The sequence below is a fragment of the Peromyscus californicus genome, unplaced genomic scaffold, assembly GCF_007827085.1.
Source record: "Peromyscus californicus insignis strain IS unplaced genomic scaffold, ASM782708v3 Scaffold_15__1_contigs__length_86483966, whole genome shotgun sequence".
Classification (NCBI taxonomy): Eukaryota; Metazoa; Chordata; class Mammalia; order Rodentia; family Cricetidae; genus Peromyscus; species Peromyscus californicus.
In genome coordinates, this window is record NW_026294447.1 from 79,114,130 (window position 1) to 79,122,443 (window position 8,314).

General features: G+C 49.0%; 1 protein-coding gene and 1 long non-coding RNA gene across 8 annotated transcripts in view; one reads left to right on the top strand and one right to left on the bottom strand.

Moving 5' to 3' along the window:
- The window catches only part of LOC128111205 (uncharacterized), a 13,650-nt gene extending 6,787 nt beyond the window's left edge, over positions 1 to 6,863 (top strand). The window contains exons 2-4 of one of the 2 annotated variants that reach the window (XR_008218526.1): positions 1,633 to 2,262; positions 3,970 to 4,049; positions 6,191 to 6,863. This is a non-coding gene — a long non-coding RNA (uncharacterized LOC128111205). The remainder of the gene's footprint in view (positions 1 to 1,632; positions 2,263 to 3,969; positions 4,050 to 6,190) is intronic. The other variant, XR_008218527.1, reaches the window with a different exon arrangement.
- Positions 1 to 7,893, bottom strand: part of Zbtb1 (zinc finger and BTB domain containing 1) — a 31,680-nt gene extending 23,787 nt beyond the window's left edge. For 2 of the 6 annotated variants that reach the window (XM_052739557.1, XM_052739552.1), the window contains exon 1: positions 7,679 to 7,893. The gene's annotated coding sequence lies outside the window, so the exon portion shown is untranslated. Of the gene's footprint in view, positions 1 to 1,218; positions 1,640 to 2,464; positions 3,600 to 6,856; positions 7,557 to 7,678 lie in introns of those variants that run through there. The other 4 variants (XM_052739556.1, XM_052739553.1, XM_052739555.1 and 1 more) reach the window with 4 other exon arrangements.
- Between the last annotated feature and the right edge of the window lie 421 nt (positions 7,894 to 8,314).

Here is an 8,314-nt window from a genome sequence, read left to right on the forward strand (position 1 = left end):
TCAGGAACGATTCATTCTATGGCCAAATTTCTTAAATGGTAAATAACAGCTTTGATCTGATTACATAAGGGTCTGTAAATATGCACATAAAGCAGGGATGGCACACATCTTTAATTCCAGTAGTTCCACACACAGCTAGGGGTATACAGAGACAGGAAAGACAGCCACACACACACACACACACACACACACACACACACAATCCCTCACATGCCGTTTTCCAGAGTACACAGTCCAATTTCTAAAAGGAACAAATATTTCTAGGTTCTCTGTTTAACCAGTTGTAGAGATTCCTAAAGATAAAAGGGTTTTACTTTGAGCCATATAAGAGAAAATGCAGAAAAAAAAAAAATTCACTATTTAAACCAGGCATTCTGGCTAGCTATTAAATTCAGTACTTAGTACAGGAAGTTCTGAATTTATAATGGGATAATGTTCCAAAACGTATTTTTAAGTTATTTGGAACCTGAAACACACATTCCCATAGAAACAATGCTATAAATGGAGGCTCAGTTTGCTGCTCACACCCAACAGTCTGTGAAAGCCATCACGTGCCCGTGTGAATCCGAACAGTGCTGAAGTACTGCCCCTGTCATGAGCACTCACTGATCTAAGTGAGCCGCACTATAGCACAGTGATGCCCACTATGCTGAGCCCTCAGGGACAGGGACACACTTAAAGGCCTTAGTGTTCTTGTGCCCAGCACAGTCTTCCCACATGGCTGGCACTTAGCACATGTTTGTTACGGGAGAAAAAAAAAAAGTTCTGGAAACAGGCACTGCTAGATATGGGTACCAGTTCTACCCGCTTGGTAGCTGCCTGGAAACCTTTCCATCCCTTGTACCCTCCTTCTCAACCGTCAAAGCAGGACAGTCACACCCTGCAAAGGGTTCTTGTAGAAACTAGGTATGACAATATTTTGGGCAATCCTGGTTTTTTTTTTTTTTTTTTTTTTGCTTTTGTTTTGTTTTTTAAGATTTATTTACTTACTATGTGTACAGCATTCTGCCTGCAGGCCAGAAGAGGGCACCAGACCTCATTACAGATGGTTGTGAGCCACCATGTGGTTGCTGGGAATTGAACTCAGGACTTCTGGAAGAGCAGCCAGTGCTCATAACTGCTAAGCCATCTCTCCAGCCCACAATCCAGTACTTAAAGTTAATGTCATCACACTGAACACGATTTATAAAATCCCATGAAAAATCAAGTTCAACTTACTGTTCTGCAGATGAGAAGTGTCAGGGGTTAAGTCATATGCTCAGCACATGGGGTCTCAGTGGCTGTCAGGGTCTCCAGCCTCCTGCCTAGGCTCTTCCCAGTGCTAACAGCTCCCAGGACTTCTCTCCACTAAGCACTGCCGAAATACAGGAACCGTCTGCACTCCGGACAGCCTCACGCTGCCACTCTTCTGTGGTAGACTGTAGCTTGTTTGTTGGTTGGTGTTTCTGTTGCCTGGTCAAGCCAACAGCTGTCACTTCTAAAAGGTATGCTGATCGGCTGTCCACCATTTTAACCCCATAGGTTGTGAGACTAGACAAAAACTCAGGGAAACAAGCTACATACTTTAATTCTTTGAGATCCTATGTACTATGACAGCAGGCAAGCAAACTGCCTTCTTTGACTTCTTGACAGGACAATGAATAATAAATGTTACAACAAGTAACATGAATGAACCACTGCTGCAGTTCCAACTGGATCCCAGACAAGGAATTCATCCACACTGGAGGAAAAATGGGGACTTTTGAACGCTCTTTTCTCTCCAGTACAAGAGGAAAGGTACTCTATGCCTCCATTTTTAACCCCTATCCTAGAGGCAGTATAGCCTTCTCCTGAACACCAGAGGGCACTGTAGGTGCCTCTGATCTAAAGCTGGTCCCCCTTGGCACATGGCATTTGTGTTGTTAGGGTTTGGGGCGCAGGACTCTAGTTATTCCAAAGTATTCCCTCTGTGCACTCACACTGTCTGCTGTAATTGTGAGCAGCTCGACACAGGCCATTGGCCTACTCTTCATTTGAGAACTTTATTCAGTAAGTGCTGCTGAGTATCTTGCAGGCAGGCAGCTCTTCCCACAGAGATCAGTCAGTTTCCTTCTTATAAAGTGTACTGCTTCCAGTTCTGCAGCTCAAGCCGGTTCTGTTTAGTTCTAACCAAAATCGTGTAAACTCTAATTTTTTTTTTTCTTGGAGACAGGGACTATCTATTAGATCAGGCTGTCCTCCAGAGATCTGCCTGCTTCTGCCTCCTGAGTGCTGGAATTAAAGGTGTGTGCTACCACCCCACCTGGCAAAACTCCAAATTTTTATCTAATTAAAATAGATGAAATAAAACCAATAAAAAGTATCTATTCTAAGCACAATCCCATTCTTTAACCTTCAATCTCTTAAGATTTTCCCCAACCCCAAACACTCGAAAAGTAAAAGCTTTCCTTATTATACACACACACACACACACACACACACACACCCCTTTGGGGAACCCTTTCTGACCCACGACGAGGCAGGCATCTCTCTTCTGTACTGCAAAAGCCCAGCACTGGAGACCAAGGTGTCATCTCAGTCGTGATCACAACATCTGGCTTCTGGTAGTTTCCTGACATTCAGCTGATATCGTCACCAGAACTTTTATAGAGTTGTTGGCAATTTACAGGGCCTTTTCCATACATTAGCCAACTGATGCTCACAGCACCCTGAGACAGGTTTCAAATTACCCTTATTCTGTGAATGAAGAAAACAGGTGAGGTAGTTGACTACTCATCCCGTAAACAGAAGCTGGGGCTGAAACCCTAACTCTTGATTCAAAACGCAGCGTTTCTGTTTTTGTGTTGCAGACAACACTTTCTGGGTATGATTATTAAGTAAGTGAAGCGCCCCTCTGGAACATTCTAAGCCTCCCACAGTCACACTTTCCGTCACTGTAAAAGCTCCCATCATTCTTGCACTGTCTTATCTTGCAGGCAGGCAGAAAGCACCCCCTTCCCCTATCTCCTCCTCCATCTGCTGACCACCCCCACCCCTCACTGCTGGCAATTTCAAGTGGGAAGGAGCTCTTCAGTTAGCTCTAAAAAGGACAACATGCATCTCACACAGAAAACTAAAAGGAAATAATAATTAGTAATTTATTATTTAATATTTTGTGTTTTTTTTGGGGGGGACAGGGTCTCACTACGCAGCCTTGGCCGGCCCGGAACTGTGTATGTCAGACTGGCCTTGAACCTAAGGGAAGCCCACTTGCCTCTGCCTTCTGAGTGTTAGAATTAAAGACATGCAGCCTGCACTCCGCTATTCTTTAATTTTTAATACTCATTATTATATTTTGCAGCGCTGAGGGTTGAAACCTAGGACCTCAGGCATGACAGGCAAGCACTCTTACCACTGAGTTATACCTCCAGCCCTCAAATATGATTGAGAACAATTTATATTCACATAGCAGTGTTTTAAAAAAGCATGTCCTCGCCGGGCGGTGGTGGCGCACGCCTTTAATCCCAGCACTGGGGAGGCAGAGGCAGGCGGATCTTTGTGAGTTCGAGGCCAGCCTGGTCTACAGAGCGAGATCAAGGAAAGGCGCAAAGCTACACAGAGAAACCCTGTCGGGGGGGGGGGGGGGGGGGGGGGGGGGAGCATGTCCTCAGTACCCTCAAGTGACTACCGTGATTCAATTTGTATGTATTGTTTTGGGGCTTCATTAGAAAATTAACTTCACAGCTCATCCTTCTTGAATACACTAGGCTAAGGAACTTCATAATGACTACACAGGACAAAATATCAGAATACTTAGAAACCTACCTTAAATAGATGAGATGCCAAATGGGAGCAAAGTTCAGGCCAGAGTCCTTGCATCCCCCCCCCCCCCCCGCCCCCCACTGGTAGCCCTCCCCATGCCCTAACTTAAAACAAGACGGTCATTAATGGCCCCTCCCTTCTGCTTTCCTTCCTATCATGTTTCCCTGGCTGCTTTGGATGCTGATCAAGAGGAACCCACACCACACAAAAAGGCACAGGGACATCTTGGCAGTGGTTTTAGAGGCAAGTCTACCCACTCCTTCCCAATGGTAAGCTAGCAAGCTCTCTACACATGAAGGGCTTGTTTTTTGTTTGTTTTTTTGAAGGGCTTGTTTTAATGAGTTTAGCCTGCATTAATCTGTCAGATAACGGACTGCAACATTTGCAAAGGATGAGAAGCCCACCAAGGTAAACTTCAGGAGGGCTGAACTAGACCAAAAACTTACACGCCTATCAGCTCAATGCAAAACCCTCCCCGCTTTCCCTGCACCTGGCAGTTCTCACCTATCTGAGTTATGAAAAGAGAACCCAAGGGTATGAGCGGGAGCAGGCCAGAGTGAGGCTCACACAGCAGCAAGATGGTCAGGTGCTGCCTTCCCATTTTGAAAATGAGGAATTGATTGTTCACAGTGATTACCTCTGGGGGAGTGGGAGTCAGAATAACTTTTCAGATTTATATTGTATGTACTTTAGTATAGGTTGCATTTTTATCATTGAAATGGCATGCCACCCACCACTCAGGGAACAGAGGCAGGTGAAATCTCTGAGTTTAGTTTACAGAGCTGAGTTCCAGGACGGCCAGGGCTACACAGAGAAAAGAGAAACCCTGTGTCAAAAAAATAAAATAAAATAAAATAAAATAAAATAAAATAAAAAATAAAAAAATTTAAATAAAAAAGAAGAAAGAAAAGGAAATTAGGCTCACAAAGAACATATGAATGAATAGCAAAGCATTTTTCCTATTTTATTACCAGAGACACTACCACAAGAAATTATCACAAAAATACTATAGAGACCGAAGTGAACTCTGAAGCAGATGTTTCATATATTCACTCCCCAAGGCAAAAGATTGCAGCCTAAAAATATATATATATATATATATATTTTTTTAGCATTTCTATCACAAATGCCTCACACACACTCCTTTAGGCAAAGATATATAGTTTGTCCTGGCTAGAGAAGAACTCCCCCCAAAAAATGACAGCAGCATTTTTTTCCTGGATGTTAGAAAAATAAAAAATGGTGTTGCAAGGCACACTGGACACTTTGAAAAGGGGCCCTGGTTGTACCAGACACCGACAGACGTGGGGAATGAGGAAGCAGAAGGTTCGGTACAAACACTTCCCAGCTACCATGAAATCAAAACACAAGGTCATGAGCAGGCGTGGCAGCACAAACCTTTAATCCTAGCACTGTAGAGACAGAGGTGGGCACACCTCTAAGGGTTCGAGGCCAGCCTGGTCTAGAGTTCTAGGTCAGCCCGTGCTACATGGTCAGATCCTGTTTCAGAGAACGAACAAACAAACAAACAAAACCCACAAGGTCAAAAACCCGGTGTGGTGTCACAGGCCTGGAATCCCAACACGGGTTGAGAGGTTGGAGCAGGAGGGTAGAAAGCTAAGGCCAGCCCTGGACCAGAAAGCGGGAGTCTAGCTTTCAAAACAAAACAAAACAAAAAAAAGAGCCGGCATGGTGATGCTTGCCATTAATTCTAGCACTCAAGAGGCAGAGGCAGGCAGATCTCTGAGTCTCAGTCTCTCTCTCTCTCTCTCTCTCTCTCTCTCTCTCTCTCTCTCTCTCTCTCTCTCTCATACACACACACACACACACACACACACACACACACACACACACACACACACACACACACACACGGTCAAGAAGCTGTGCTTATGCCCTGGTTAAAAATGGGTCTCTTTTTCTGACAATGATGCACCCACCACCTGCATGTTCAAAACAGTAGGCATGATGTTAGAAATTGGAGGAATTAAGAATCATGAAAACTGAGACTCTGGATGGTTTTTTTTTTTTTTAATTTCTAATTACGTGTTTATGTGGGGGGAGGGGTATGTGCACATGAGTTCCCTGAAACTGGAGTTACAGGCAGTTGTGGGCTGCCTGATATGGGTGCTGGGCGCCAAATTCAGTTCCTCTGCAAGAAAAGCAAGTGCCCTTAACCACCCAGCCATCTCTCTGTAGCCCCGACTTTTGATTTTTGAAAAAAGGGTCTTGCTTTGCAGACCAGGTCCCGATTAGCCTCCAACTCCTGATCCAGCCTCTGAAGTGCTGGGATTATAGGCCGGCACAACCACACCCTGTAAAACTCTGGTGTCAATGGAGATATGCTGTTGTTAAAGTGGGTTGCTGTAACCAACACTGCTGGAGAATTTCTACTTAGTTTCTGCTTTAGTTCCACCTATTTCTTTAGGAGGAAGGAACCGCACGCAGCTCCTAATGCCACTCAGTATTACTGAGACTTCAGGAGATAACAGCAAGTGATTAAAAGGGAAGTTTTACACTTCTGGGCAACCGACCAGCCATCATTCAGGCCTCAGACTCCTGCACCTCCACCTTCTCCATTTCTCCAGATCACATCCACTTGAGGTGACCAAGTTCCAGAGAATCTATTTTACACTTTTTAAAACCATGATTGCTTTAAAGTTACCATAAGAACTACATGGCTTCCCCAAATCTGCTTCAGGGTGCCTCGAACTTCAGCTCAAGAAATTCATTCTAAGTGGTCTTCAGAACACAAAACCAGGCTTGGTGGCTCATGCCTATCTCCCTAGAATTTAGGATTCCCTAAGGCAGGAGAATTACATCCAAGCGATCCTGGGGCTACCTTGCCAAACCAAACCTTGTCTCAGGAAAGAAAGAGAAAAAAAAAAATTGCTCGGAACGCTTTGTGGATTCCAGTGTCAAAGGGAAAGATGTTGCCGCAGCGGTACATACTGTACGGAAATACATTCTGATCCGTGGAGAATCTACGTGTACCTTCACAGCCACACTCGATTCCGGAACACGATCACACACACACAAAACACCCCAGTCCCCGAAAACAAGGACTTTCATTAACCTGTTCCTGACCCGTCCGAGTTGGAAAATGTCTTGTCAACCCCTCAGATCACGTGGACGGGTGGCTCAGGTGGAAAAAGGCAGCCTGGGAGCGGCGGCTGAGCTCAGACCCACGCCTGCACGCTTCAGCCGCAGGGACTCTCGATCGCCACCCAACTCGCTCACCGCCTCTCCCAGAACTTCTACTTGGAAGCGCCCACCACTGGAGGCAAAAAGCACTTTCTTCTCGGGACTCGGGGGAGTGCGGGGTGGGGAGAAAAACCAATCCCGTACACAGAAAAATCGCCCAACGCCCGAGACCTACCACTTTTGACCCGAACAAAAAGCGTGTGTGCTGATGAGAGGGGGTGGGAAAGAGCGAAGCAGGAATCCGCGCGGCCCAGCCGCCTCCTCCCTCGGAGCGCGCCCAAGTCTGCGGCCTCCGGCTCCGGGACGCTCCCCTCCCACCGGCCGCCCAGCCGCAGCTGGAAGTTAGCGAAGCGCGCTCCGGGCCCGTCAATCAAGCGCGGCCTCCCGCCTCCCCTCCCCCCTCCCCCCACCAGAAAATAAAATAAAGGGAAAAGAAGTAATTTGGGAAGTCGTCTGGAGAGGGGGAATCCGTCCCGGACCCGGGGAGGCCGCGCGCACCGGACTGATCGCCGGCACCGAGCAGGCGGCTCAGCAGTCCCCCCGCCACCGGCTCCTCGCCGCGCGCCCTCCGCGCTCCGGCTCCCCGCACCGGTCGGCGGCGGTGCCGCGGCGGCGGCCACGCACTCCGCCAGGCCCGTGGCCCGGCCCCGGTCAAAGTTGCGCAAATAGCCCCGACGACTGGCAGATAACTCACCGGGCGCGGCGGGACGCGCGGCTTCGGAGGTTTTCGGGAGTTTAGGGCAGCGGGGCCGCGGGGCCGGCGGGCGGAGGCAGCGGGGCCGCGGGGCTGCAGTTGACGGCGCGCGGCGCTCGGCTGGGCTGCGCCGAGACACTCGGGCTCTGCCAGGGACTGCGCTGCAACAAAGGACTTCCGCTGCCGCACAGCCGCGCCTGCCGCACCGCACTGAGCCGGCCCCGCTTACGCGGCGACTCCGGGTCTGCCCACCAGTTCGCCGCGGCGTCCGCCAGCCTTCCCCTCCCTCTCGCCCGCCCACCCACTCCGCCGCTGGCGGCTAGGGGCACCCGCGGTCGCCTGTTGGTTGCAACAAGTTTCTGCGTCGGGCCGAGGAGGTTGGCACTGCCCGCAGCGCGGGCGCCCGGGCGGCGGCTTGAGCAGCACTGTCGCCCCTCTCCCCCGGGGTCGGTTTGGCCCTCCTCCTGTTTGCACAGCTGGACGCCACTGGTGGGGGGCTGGATGCTGCTCGCCCTCTGCCCGGATCTTCAGACCCCTGCCCCGCAGGGCCCCGCAGTTGGACCCGCCCCCGCGCTCCACCCTGGACGCTCAGGGAGCGCTGACACCCTCGTCCCGTCCCGCCCGAAGCTTGTCCGC